This window comes from Dama dama, chromosome X, assembly GCF_033118175.1.
Source record: "Dama dama isolate Ldn47 chromosome X, ASM3311817v1, whole genome shotgun sequence".
In the NCBI taxonomy this organism is placed as follows: domain Eukaryota; kingdom Metazoa; phylum Chordata; class Mammalia; order Artiodactyla; family Cervidae; genus Dama; species Dama dama.
In genome coordinates, this window is record NC_083714.1 from 100,268,840 (window position 1) to 100,282,536 (window position 13,697).

Below are 13,697 nucleotides of genomic sequence, written 5' to 3' on the forward strand. Positions count from 1 at the left end.
ATTGAAGCAACCTAGATGTCTATCAGCAGACGAATGGATAAGGAAATAGTGGTACATATACACAATGGAATATTACTCAACTATTAAAAAGGAACACACTTGAATCAGTTCTAATGAGGTGGATGAACCTGGATCCTGTTATACAGAGAGAAGTAAGTCAGAAAGAGAAAGACAAATACTTATATTAATGCATATATATGGAATTTAGAAAGGTGGTAGCAACGATTCTGCATGTAGGGTAGCAAAGAAGACAGAGACCTATAGAACAGACTTTTCAACTCGGTGGGGGAACGGGAGGGTCGGATGACTTGAGTGAATAGCATTGAAAGCTATACATTACCACATGTAAAATAGATGACCAGCGCAAGTTCAATGCATGAAGCAGGGCACCCAAAGCTGGTGCTCTGGGACAACCCAGAAGGATAGGATGGGGAAGGAGGTGGGAACCCCAGTTCAGGAATCGGGGAACACATTATAGCTGTGGCTGATTCATGTTGGATATGGTAAAAAAAAAAAAAAAAAAACCCATCAGAATATTGTAAAGCATTATTCTCCAACTAAAATAAATTAATGATTAAAAAAAAAGAATCCACCTGCCAATGAGACAGACAAGCATTCAACCCCTAGTCCAGGAAGATTCCACGTGCAGCAGAGCAACTAGGACTGTGTGTCACACTCCTGAACCTTCCTGCTCCAACTACTGAAGCCATGAGCCTAGAGCTCATGCTCTGCAACAAGAGAAGTCTCTGCACTGAGAAGCCCGCGCACCACCGCTATAGAGCAGTCCTTCTCCACAGCTAGAGAAAGCCCTCATGCAGCAACAAAGACTCAGTGCGGCCAACAATAAAGAAATAAATAAGAAAGAAAACCAGGCAGATCTTACTGTATGTTCATTTGGAAAATCCAATGGTAGATACTGAAGTAGGTGCATCTCTATATTCTTTGAATAATCATATCTTGGGTGAAGCTAACAAAAATTACATCTATGTTATGTTAAAACTAGGCTATGTTGAAACTTTAGCTAGGCTATGTTAAAACTTTAGATCGGCTTCCCAGGCACTGCTGTTTTCTAGAGAGCTACTTTTCTCAGAGAACTTAAACGTCGAAATTTTAGTAACCAGAACTGCGGCCTCCAGCGTGTTGAAGGGCAAGAAAGAAATGACATTAGGAAGACCCGGTTCAAATCATATGAGTTGCCTGTGACAGACCACAGGCTAGGATGAACACACATCCCAGAAAGAGTCTCTTCACATTTCAGTAACTGAAACCTGTATTTCAACCACTTGGTTCAGTTCTTTAGGGCCATGGCTGTCCCCTTAAAAAAAAAAAAAAAACATTTCGTGTGAAACATTTGGAAAATGACCTTAACGAATTCACTCCCAACCACCTTTCACAAGTCACAAGGAGTCTCTCACAAAGATATTTCTTCATATAGAAAGCCAATTCTCAGATAAAGAAAAGAATTCACACGCACAACTTGTGAGGAAATACTGAGATTTTAGGAACTGACTAACAACTAACCTGTGGTTCATCATTCTTTACTCTTCTTTTTCTCCCTCCATCCACTCTGACAAATGAATATTTGGCCATGCTATCTGATTTGCCCACCAAGGTCAGAGATAGCACACTCAGGGTGCAGTGCCACCAAAGGGTCAGATACCACCCATGTTTTGACAAATACACTTTGTGATGTCTAGGGTATGGACACCTAGGGTATTCACATCCCCCAAAATCCCTATGTGGATCATTCCTAGTTGTGGACTTGAAACTCTTCTAGGAAACTGGACATAAGGAGTCCAGTCTCCTGCCTAGACCTCCCACCCTACAAATGGTGCCAAGATGCCAGTAAAGGCACACTCACTTCCCTGCCCCACTGAGGCCAGTGTGAACTGGTAAAACACCTTTGCAGGGGTCTGTGGCAGCACTCATCAGAATTTACATTCCATCCTGCCCTCACCCTCAGCAGCATTTGCCTTCATGAAAGAGGGACGTGTGTTAGTCCTATTCTGTGATGCCTCCTTGGCATTTAGAACAGTGTCAGGCACATGCACATAGTAGGTACTCCACAGATGTCTGTTTAGCCAAGGAAGTGTTTGATCCAGCAGTCACACTGCTATGAATGTGCCTTAAGGAGATATTCCCACATGCTCAGAGATGTGTGTACAATGACAGCAAATTTCTAGGGGAAACTCTAGTGCCCATTGATAGTCAGTCAGTGATCATTTGTTTAAATTTTCATTAATTTCTTTCAACGGGTTTTGTCATTTTCAATGTACAAATCTTACACCTCCTTGGTTAAACTAATTCCTAAATATATTATTTTTTTTTACGCTATTGTAACTGGAATTTTCATACTTAATAGGAGTATTCACCACTAGTATAGAAATACATGTAAATCCATGGCTGATTCATGTCAATGTATGGAAAAAACCACTACAATATTGTAAAGTAATTAGCCTCCAACTAAGAAAAATAAATGGAAAAAAAAAGAAATACAGTTGAGTTTTGTATACTGAGGCTGGTGATGATTTCACGGGTGAGTACACAGCTTTTTACATGTCAAACATACCACAATAAAGTGGTTTAAGAAAATAGAGATGAAAGCAAAATAAATGTATGCCCAAATTAAAAAAAAAAAAAAAAACAAGCTCAGGGAATTTGTTCGTAGAACTTGCTTACAAGAAAAACTACAGGAAGTTCTTCATGCTGCAATAAGTGAATTCAGATGTTAATCAGAATCCATGTGAAAAAGCAAAGAGCACAGGTAATTGTAATTATATGAACAAAAATACTTTATGAATACATATTTCACTCCTTTCTTCCTGTATTTAAAAAGCAGCTGTCTAAAAAATGTATCACATAAATTATTCTTGTGAAAGTGGTAGTTGCTCAGTTGTGTCTGACTATCGGCAACCCCATTACTGTAGGCCGCCAGGCTCCTCTGTCCATGGGATTCTTCAGGCAAGAATGCTGGAGTGGTTAGCCATTCCCTTCTCCAGGGGCTCTTGGAGGGATTGAACCCAGGCCTCCTGCATTTCAGGCAGATGCTTTACTGTCTGAGCCACCAGAGAAGCCCATATTGTTGGGCCAATAACACATGGAATGTAATATATTCGCTGTAACAGCACAAAGGAGGTGGTTGGGAGCAAAGCTGTATTAGGTAAGGAAACAAGTCCGGATGGTGTCAGATCCACAGGAACACACGCAAAGAATCAGAAATCATGACAAAGAAGGTGAATATAACAGAAGCTATGAATAGATACCTGATATCCTGCTGTATATCAGCTTTTCATCACATAATGTTATATATAATAATGATCAGAGTGTATTAATGGGATTGCCCTTTATACATTTACTACATTTGTGACAATATGAGGAAAAGAGGGAAACCAGAATAGAGCGATACAGGAGTAGTGTTTCTGTATCTCATTAGATTTTGTGTAAATTTCAAGTTGATTGTGATCAAGTAAGATGTTTACGGTGGCATACAGCTAAGGAAATAACTTTAAAGTGGTGGAAAAATCAGTAAAGATTTTTAAATGCTCTATTAGAAAATATCCATTGAATGCAAAAGAAAGCAGTAAAGTGAGGACCATAGAACAAAACGATATGAGACAGAAATATATATTGGCAGATGTAAGTCTGTATCAACATTAAATGTGAATAGATAAAGCAGTCCAACCAGAAGTCAGACGAGAGACCAGTTTTTTTAAAAATCCAACTGTGTGTTGTCTAAAAGGACACAGTTTAGATTCTAAGATACATAAATTACCATGTATGTGTGTGTGTGTTCAGTCGCTTAGTCGTGTTCAACTCCCTGGGGCCCCATGGACTGTAACTCGCCAGGACCCCTATTCATGGAATTTTCCAGGCAAGAATACTGGAGCAGGTTGTTGTTTCCTACACCAAGGGATCTTCCAGACTGAGGGATCGAACCTGAGTCTCCTGCATTGGCAGATGGGTTCTTTATCACTAGCGCCACCTGGGAAGCCTTATATGACCCAGCAATTCTACTGCTAGAAAATTTTACCCAAGAGAAATGAAAATATGCTCACACAGTGGCCTGCACTCAAATATTCCACACATGTATTCCTAACAGCCAAACATAGAAACAACTCAGTTATTCAACAACTGGTATACAGGTGAAAGAAAAACAAGAGAGTATACAAAAAAAAAAAAAGAGTATACAAAGTGTACAAAGGAATACTACACCGTAATAAAAAAAGAAAAAAGTAACTACTAATGCATGTAAGAGCAAGGATGCATCTTAACTGTGCAAATGAGACAACCAGATACAGAAGGCTACAGGTTATATGATTTAATGTCGATGGATTTCTGGAAACAGCACAACTGTTGGCACAGAAATGTATCTGTGGTTGCCAGGGTATAGGAGTGGAGGAAGGAGTCTGATGGCAAATAGCCCAAGGGAGCATTTTTGAACGATGAGACATTTTCTACATTTTTATTGCGGTACCATTTACACCATGGTATACATTTGTCAAAAATCTACAAACGGTAATACGTTAAAGTGTTGGCTTTTATTGTATATAAATTATACCTCAATACTTTTTTTAAAGGAAAAGGAAATTTTAAGTATCTCAGTATTGGTTATTGTATCCATCTAGACCATGAGCTCAAAAATATAAAAATCGTATGTTGGAATTCTTCCCAGACCTGGCCAACTTCCAGGATTCCCCATGACACCTTTGTACTCTTATGACAGGACACAGAAACTTGGTCTAAACCATGTTTACAATTCCCTCTCCTTCACCTCAAGTCCAGATTCTTGCTGAGTTCTGTCCATTTTACTTCGTAAATGTCTAATGCGTCTACTTTTTCCCATGTCCACCACATCTGCTCTAGTCCAAGGCCTCCCTCCATTTAATTGTCAACCCCCTTCTAACAGGTCTCTCATATTCACTCAGGGTGTCTGTCTCCCTCTTCCCACCCTCTCCCTCCCTCTTACAGTTGCAGAACTATCACTTTCGAGATAAAGGCTACTCTCCTATACAAGGACTTGAAGGCATGGTCTAGTCTCTGCCCACTTTGCTACCAACATCGAAAGGAGAGCTTCCTTTTCTTGTCTCTCTTATCAGGCTTCCTTCGCACCATCCAATTCCTAAGCTTCTCCATTTAGATTGTCCCCAATTTCTGAAGCCCCCTGGTTAGTAAACTCCTTCAAGCTAGGCTTCACTTTCAGATACACAACTTAGGTTTCAAGAAGGCAAAACAACCAAAGATCAAATTGCCAACATCCGTCAGATCATGGGGAAAGCAAGGGAATTCCAGAAAAACATCTAATTCTGTGTCATTGACTATGCTAAGATCTCTAACTGCGTGGATCACAACAAAGTACAGAAAATTCTTTTTTTTTTTATTTTTTTTTTTTCCCAGTGGGTTTTGTCATACATTGATATGAATCAGCCATGGATTTACATGTATTCCCAATCCCGATTCCCCCTCCGACCTCCCTCTCCACCCGATTCCTCTGGGTCTTCCCAGTGCACCAGGCCGGAGCACTTGTCTCATGCATCCCACCTGGGCTGGTGATCTGTTTCACCATAGATAGTATACATGCTGTTCTTTTGAAATATCCCACCCTCACATTCTCCCACAAAGTTCAAAAGTCTGTTCTGTATTTCTGTGTCTCTTTTTCTGTTCTGCATATAGGGTTATCGTTATCACCTTTCTAAATTCCATATACATGTGTCAGTATGCTGTAATGTTCTTTATCTTTCTGGCTTACTTCACTCCAAAGTACAGAAAATTCTTAAACAGAGAGCAGTACCAGACTACTCGACCTGCCTCCTGAGTAACCTGTATGCAGGTCAAGAAGCAACTCTTAGAACCAGAGTTGGAACAAATGACTGCTTCATAATTGGGGAAGGAGTACGACAAGGGTGTATATTGTCATGCTGCTTATTTAACTTATACGCAGAGTACATCATGCGAAATGCTGCACTGGATGACTCACAAGCTGGAATCAAGATTGCTGGGAGAAATATCAGCAAGCTCAGATACACAGAATGATACCACTCTAATGGCAGAAAGTGAAGAGCGACTAAAGAACCTTTTGATAATGGTGAAAGAGGAGAGTGAAAAAACTGGCTTAAAACTCAAATATTAAAAATCTAAGATCATGGCATCTGGTCCTATCACTTCATGGCAAATAGAACGGGGGTAAGTGGAAGCAGTCCATCCTAAAGGAGATCAGTCCTGGGTGTTCATTGGAAGGGCTGATGTTGAAGCTGAAACTCCAATACTTTGCCACCAGATGCAAAGAGCTGACTCATTTGAAAAGACCCTGATGCTGGGAAAGATTGAAGGCAGGAGAAGGGGACGACAGAGGATGAGATGGTTGGATGGCATCACCGACTCAATGGACATGAGTTTGGGTGAAGTCTGGGAGCTGGTGATGGACAGGGAGGCCTGGCGTGCCTGGGGTCGCAAAGAGTCGGACACGGCTGAGGGACTGAACTGAACTGAAGTGGAAGCAGTGACAGATGTCATTTTCTTGGGCTCCAAAATCACTGCAAATGGTGATTGCAGCCACGAAATCAAAAGACCTCCCATTTTCAGTCCTTTTGGACCTGGGTTTTCATACCTCTGTAAGGGCACAACAGCTGCTATTTATAATGCCCTGTTATTCCTTAAGCAGAGTGCATTCTGAATAGGTCCTATGTTGCACAAATATATATTTTTGCTGTGTGAGGATGGAGAGGGGGCCTCAGAGATCTAAGCGTTTTGTTATTCCATAGTAATAAGGATATAAGGGAGGAATCAGACAGCTGGAGGACTTCCCTGTAGCTCACACGGTAAAGAATCTGCAGGAGACCAGGGTTCGATCCCTGGGCTGGGAAGATCCTCTGGAGAAGGGAATGGCAATCCACTCCAGTATTCTTGCCTGGAGAATTCCATAGACAGAGAAGCCTGGCGGGCCACAATTCATGGGGTCACAAAGAGTCAGACATGACTGTGTGATTCACACACACACACACACACACACACCTGGAGAATTCCATGGACAGAGAAGCCTGGTGGGCCACAATTCATGGGGTCACAAAGAGTCAGACACGACTGTGTGATTCACACACATACACACACACACACACACACACAGTTGGAGGGCTTCTGAGATCTGGTCACTATCAAGCCAATAGGGGACGTTATGCAGAAGAAAAGATATTTGTGGCTGCTCTCTCCCTGCACCCAAAAAAACTTGGAAGGCAAGTCAGAAATGTGTGAAAGGTATGTTGTGGCATTTGCCATGGAATTTGACAGCAGTTTTGTCCTATCTCCCTACAACCGTTAACAGTGGCTTTGGCATTCCATTTCTCTATAGGACCATACAAATATATTAAGTTTTAAAAAATTGTTTCTCTGTCAATGATTTCATCAGGGACACCGTATGAGATTTGGGTGGCACATTTTGTAAACCCATTTATTCAAGAGAAGACGAAAGCCTTTTATGAATTTTTTATGTGTGGGTATATATATGTATGTATATGTATTAACATGTAGATTACACCTAAAGAATATGTTAGGACCAAATTTTGTTACCCCTAGAAGTGCAAGCGTGGTTTAAATGTATAAGGTTACCACTGCAATTCACCACATTAATAGACAAATGGAGGGGAAACAATTCTATGATCATCACAATTGATGCATTATAAGTGTTTGATGAAAATTAATCTATATTCAAAACAGCAAACTAGGAATAGAATGGAACTTACTCTGATAAAGTATATCTACAAAAAAAGCAACACAAACAGGTTGAAATGGAGAAGATTTCTCATTTCCTATCGGAAAAAATGCCAGTTATCACCTGCTTTAGTCAAGACTATTCTGGCTAGGCTTGTTCAATGCTGCAAAATGAGGAAAGGTTTAAGGTTTAAGCCAGTAGACACTGTTGATATTCAAATATAATAGTCTATTTTGCAAAGCAAAAATAATCTAGATCTAAATTTGTGGAATTAATATGCATATTTAGAGGAATTGTTGGACAGAAAATCTATATACAAACATTCTGTCTCTACATACATCCTCAACTAGACAATAAAAATCACAAGCCATGAGTTTCCAATAACATTAAACAGCCAGGGATAACTTTAACAAAAAATGTGCCAGGAGAAAACGAAACTTTATTGACAGAACTTTAACAGTCAAATATACAACGTAAGAACAGCATAGATCATTTCAGTTTATCTTCTTTCAAGGAAATGGTTGCCCTTCACCTACAATATAAACATTAAAGAAGTTACATAGCAGAACTTTATTTCGATGACAAGAGAAGTATAGAAAGTTCACTGCAGTTGTAGTTTTATAAAATGGACTAAAACAAGAACACTAAGGGCGACCCTTTGGCTTACCTTCAGTTAATCCTCTCTAGAGATTTTACAGACTTTTCAAGCATATTACCAGTATTTTTAAAAACACACTACTCTTCCTAGTTATACAAGACAATGAGGACACTGAGTTCAGAACAAATGAAATCAACTGAACCTATCAGAAGGTCGTTTTCAGTAGAAGGCAAACCTGTGTACACATTCAGTAAAATATCTAACAACAAAAACCCTAAGAAAAACAAAATACACAAAAAATGAAACAAAAAGTCCCAAAAAAGTATCATTCAAATGTGTTGGTTTGAAATAATAGTCCGAATATAGGATAGCTAAACAGTTGTTATCTCTCTTACTGCTTAAGTGAAGTAAATAAAGAGGCCAGTATTGCATTTGTTTCTTCTCTACTGTGGAAAAGTGTAGAAATTTTCATTTGTTCTAATTTATCCCTGATATGGTTGTTTGAAGTCGGTTAAACATTTGTCCCCCTTTTTACTTGTGGCCCTCATGTAATTCGGAATGTTTCTTTTCACCCTGGAAAGCATTCCAGTTGGTATAATAAATTATATGCTGACACTAATTTTAAGTCATTACTATCACTGGCGACATGGTGACATCAAAATGTGAAGCAGAAATAGGACTGTTTCTCACAGCCACACCAAAAAAGGAAAAGGAAGAAAGGAGAGAAGAGAAGAAAAGGGAGAGCAAGAGGGAGTATGAGTCAGAGAGAAAAGCAAGTAAGAGAGAAAGAAAATCTGGAAAAGCAGATTTTTTTGTTTGTTTCTAAATGATAATTGCTTTTGAGAGACAACTCTGACCAATTTCAAGTTCATCCACGGCATTTGTGATGTTTAGTTATTTAGTTACTGTGGGGTATGTTAAATAATATTTGTTTTCCCACCCTATTAGCCATTTCATCAATATTCTGAAAATATCTGAGTTCCAGATTATACTCAGTTTTAATTCTGTAAGATACTAACTGTTATTGTCTGGGTTCATATTTCTTATTATGTATACTTGGGCTCTGTCCTTTTTCTTCACAGTTATGTAAACTGAGAGGAATGGACTTGCAATTTGGGGTTGGCAGATACAAACAATTTTATTCAGAATGGATAAACAACAAGGTCCTACTATACAGCACAGGGAACTATGTCCAATCTCCTGTGATAAATCACAACGGAAAAGAATATTTAAAAATGTGTGTGTGTATACACACACATATATATGTTAAAAAATTATGTAAACTAGCACACTGTCTTTATTTATTAATAGTTGAGTTTATTTTCCTCTTCCTAACAATTCATACCTGTCTTTTATTCAGTATCGTTTTCTTTCTCCCTTAGGTTTATTCTGTTGCTCTTTTTCTTACCTTTTATGTTGGGTGTAGGATTTTGTATTCATGGACTTTGTAATTTATGTATTTTTCTTTTTAAATGGCACACATATTTAGGGCTAAGATTTTTCTATGAGAACATTTTAGTCATGCTGTGTAGTTACTTGAAAGTAGTCTGAAAGTTGTATTTTCGTCTACATGTTCTAATGGAATGGAACAAAAATGTAAAGTGAACATATTTAGAAGGCTAATACACAGTAAATTCTTCCCTAACTGTGAAATTCTTCCTTTAAAATCAGAACCATGCAATTAATTGTCAGCAATTTGGAAAACACGTATGTGAAACATACTAAGTTGATTACGCGGGAAGAACTAGAGTTACAATCTTTGCCCTTCAAAACTTTTTAAACTCATGTATCAAAGAGGAAAAATAACATACTTCATATGATTAGAGACGATCATATCATGAGGCTCAGGTTTTTATTAGTTCTTTAAGAGTGAGAGTGGGATGTATGGCAAAACCCATCATAGTATTGTAAAGCAATGATCCTTCAACTAAAATAAGCAACCCTCCCCCTGAAACACGACCAAACGTGGGGGCAGGTGGTGTGCCTAGCATATGTATCTTACTCACACCGGCCTTGAATATCACTGACTACATGCACTCTCTCAACTTGATCAGCCACAGAAACAGGAAACTAGACTATCTTTTGCCATTTCATTGTTCAGTCATTTCATGCTTCACTGGGGAAAGGACTGAAAATCCAACTATTTTTTTTAAGAGCTAGAGAATTCAGAATTTGAGAGAATTTAACAAACACGAAGCAGAATGTTGGCTCATTTTCTTTTTTAAAAAATTAATTTACTTATTTTAATTGGAGGCTAGTTACTTTACAATACTGTGGTGGTTTTTGCCATACATTGACATGAATCAGCCATGGGTGTACATGTGTCCCCCATCAGAAAATGAAATCTCAACTCCCCTGTTATAATTTGACTCGAGATGATATTTTACGATAAATACATCATGAAAAAGAGTATTCTTGTATGCATTCCATCAAAGAGAATCAGAGAACGCAAGAATGAGCATTGAAAAATGAGCATTTTAGTGTATCTGTTCTGAATTCACAATTTATATGAGTAAAGTTGAGTTTAGAAGTTAAGGGATTTCACAGAATCACACACATTATGTTAAAGCTGGTACTAGAACCTGTTTGAATGCCTGAGCATATTTCATATAAACTGATATTTATTACAAATGCATTCCATATTTGTTACAAGCAGAAATTATAATAAAAAAAAACCTGAAAATTATTAACTGTTGCTTAAAGTACTTATATAATGAAGAAAACGGTTTCCTATTTTCAACTCGATATGGCTTTGATCCTGTCTGTTTCTTTATTCGAAAGTCTGTAAGTCAGACACTCAGGCATCTGGGGTCTGAACTATCTTTCAAAGACTATGTGAACTCTGTTATTAAAATAATAGTAGTGTTCCCTCTATATTATTAAAGATATAATATTCTGGAAAAACAGAAACCACATAAATTACTTTCTGAATGGATGACATACCTGCTTCTGGCATTTCAACAGGCTCTCTCTTTGATGCAATCTCCTCCTTGACATCAGGACCATCTCCACCCTGACCCCCAGTCTTTGCCACAGCCAATTCCCGGAGATCAGTTTCCAGGACAGAATCTTTAAAAACAATGCATGAATTCAGCTGTAAAGCATACAATATAAACAAGGGAATGATGATATTAATTCCCTCAGTGTTATGAATTAAAAGCCTTAGGATAGTATGGTAAAGATGTAACGACTAAGAACCTCAGGAGCATTATTCCAGGAATGTTTTGCTGGAGAAAAGGGAAAGCAGAAGTTTCTGAATGCTATTGCCATTTTCCTTTTCCAGGGTTGTCCTCACACAACTTAGTTGCCCCCTCTCTCTTTGTCTTGAAAACAAGGGAAAATTTGAGCGACCACACTAACTGGCAAACTATACTCTCCTCAGGATTTTAGGAATTGTCTGAAGTCCTTTTCTAATGTTTCCTTTCCTCCTCTGACTGATTATGTCTTAAGGCATGATGCACAGATATACTTTACCTTCAGAGGCATCCTTCTCCTTCTCTTCATCAGGATTCACTGGATCCTTTCCAGTTACTTCCTCCTTTTCAGGTGTGATATCCTGAATCTCAGCTGGTGGTTCCTCTTCTTGAGGTTGCTCAACACTGGGCTGCGGGTCCTAGGAGAGTGTGCATGCAAATAAAAACATTTTGTTGTTAATACATCTAATAGCATAAATATAGATAATACACAGATATATCTGATCATAAGTAAACCTAACAATATTTTTCCAACACAATTCTGTGTACTTCCTTTCAATAAAGTGACTCTTCCCACAGAGAAGAGTTAGCTCCCATAAGAGTTGCCCAGAAAGACTTTGGAAGTTATTTCAGTCTATGCTGGGATGGAAGTATGCAATCTGTTGTTAATAAGCAGGAGGAGGGAGTCACTGGGCACATTTCCAGGCAATTTAACAGTATACTCATCCAGGCAATGCCAGACTGTAATATATCTGGATCAGTGTTCCTTCCTAAGACAAGCTGTCACCCTTTATCAGCATGGAAGACCTGTATCACTGCCTCTGTACTACTTAACATCATTTTCTCAAAAATAAACTTGTGCGAATAGAAAACATCAAATGGTAAGATACTCACAACCACACGTTCATCCAGCCGGGAGCAATCTGGATCTACAGGTCCCAGTGTTGATGCCCCTTGCCCATTCATATTTCTCCCTGAAAGTAGAATATTGTGATTCGGATATTGTATTTAAGAGCACAGCTATATTTGACCACTTTTATGACCATATGTTGATTATTTTTTTTTTAATGTGAAAATACTTTTAAAAGAAAACTCTGGTTAAGTATGAGTGTACATGCATTCCAATTAAACCAAAATACAGTTGCTTGCAAAGCCATTTGTGTCTCTGCTAAGCTGGCAGAGAAATCACCTTAAGGTACACAGGAAGGCTGAATTTTTGTGAGGAAGTGTGACTTCACAACAGAATTCTCCATCATGAAGATATTTAGTGAAATACTGCTAGGAATTTAAAACTTCAGGGCTATTGCTCTTCTCACACTCCTATTCACCAGACCTATTTTCCCCAACTCCCTTGGAATTCAGTTGGAACACGAAGAAAGGCTCAGTCTTACAGCCTGACTATGGGGAGTTTCTCAGTGTCCGTGGCTGAGGTGAGTCTGCATGCAGAGCAGCCGGTCCACTTCTCTCTTGGCACCTTACCACAAAGCCCGCGATACAGTCACAACTCCAGCGCGGTCCAGTTTCTAGGTCTCTCCTTAATCGCCCACCCCGCCCCCTGCCCAGGTCCCACTGCCGGCTCCAGATTCTGTGCCCTCTCATCAGTTCCAGGGCCCCAGTGAACCAGATATCTCAAAGAGCACCCCCAAGTCTCCCCCCACCATCATCCGGCCCCCTGCCCTCCTCTGCCCACCGCCCTTGCTCTCCCAACACCAGGGCAAGAACTATGGCGTCGCGACACTTGTGAGGAGAAAGATGACGACCTCGAGGGCCTTCTTCCTCAAAGGCCCCAGATCGCACTGCCCGACCCGCCCGAAACTCGCTGGCTCCCCCTCACACGTGCACACACTTAAACTCCAGACAGGACAGATCTGTGGACCTACCTGGTGAGTCTCAAGTGGTCAGAAAGAACCGGGATTGAATAAACACACCCGTCTCAGGCCCAACGCTCCTCACAGCACGCTCAGGAAGGCGTACGTGCACCGAGGCGCATGCGCAGGAAGGGGTACACTGCGCATGCTCCCTGAGTTGGGCGTGAGCTGTGCGGCTTGAGGTTTTCCCGCCACTGAGCTAGTCCTGGAACCGCAGGGTCTCTGCAGGATGAGCAAGGAGGCTTGAATACTATATTTTTTTCCTTCCAGTGCAGTCTTTCTTATGCATCCACAAACTGTGGTGATAGGAAGCCCCAGGTTACCCTTAGGGGAGC

The 13,697-nt window shown here is 39.8% G+C and overlaps 1 long non-coding RNA gene across 1 annotated transcript; it reads right to left on the bottom strand.

The window, feature by feature from the left end:
• Positions 1 to 8,200: 8,200 nt before the first annotated feature.
• Positions 8,201 to 13,463, bottom strand: LOC133051897 (uncharacterized). Its single transcript, XR_009691937.1, has 5 exons — positions 13,375 to 13,463; positions 12,389 to 12,468; positions 11,775 to 11,913; positions 11,244 to 11,369; positions 8,201 to 8,234 (listed from the first exon to the last, which is right to left on the bottom strand). It is a non-coding gene; the product is annotated as an uncharacterized LOC133051897 (long non-coding RNA).
• Positions 13,464 to 13,697: the final 234 nt, after the last annotated feature.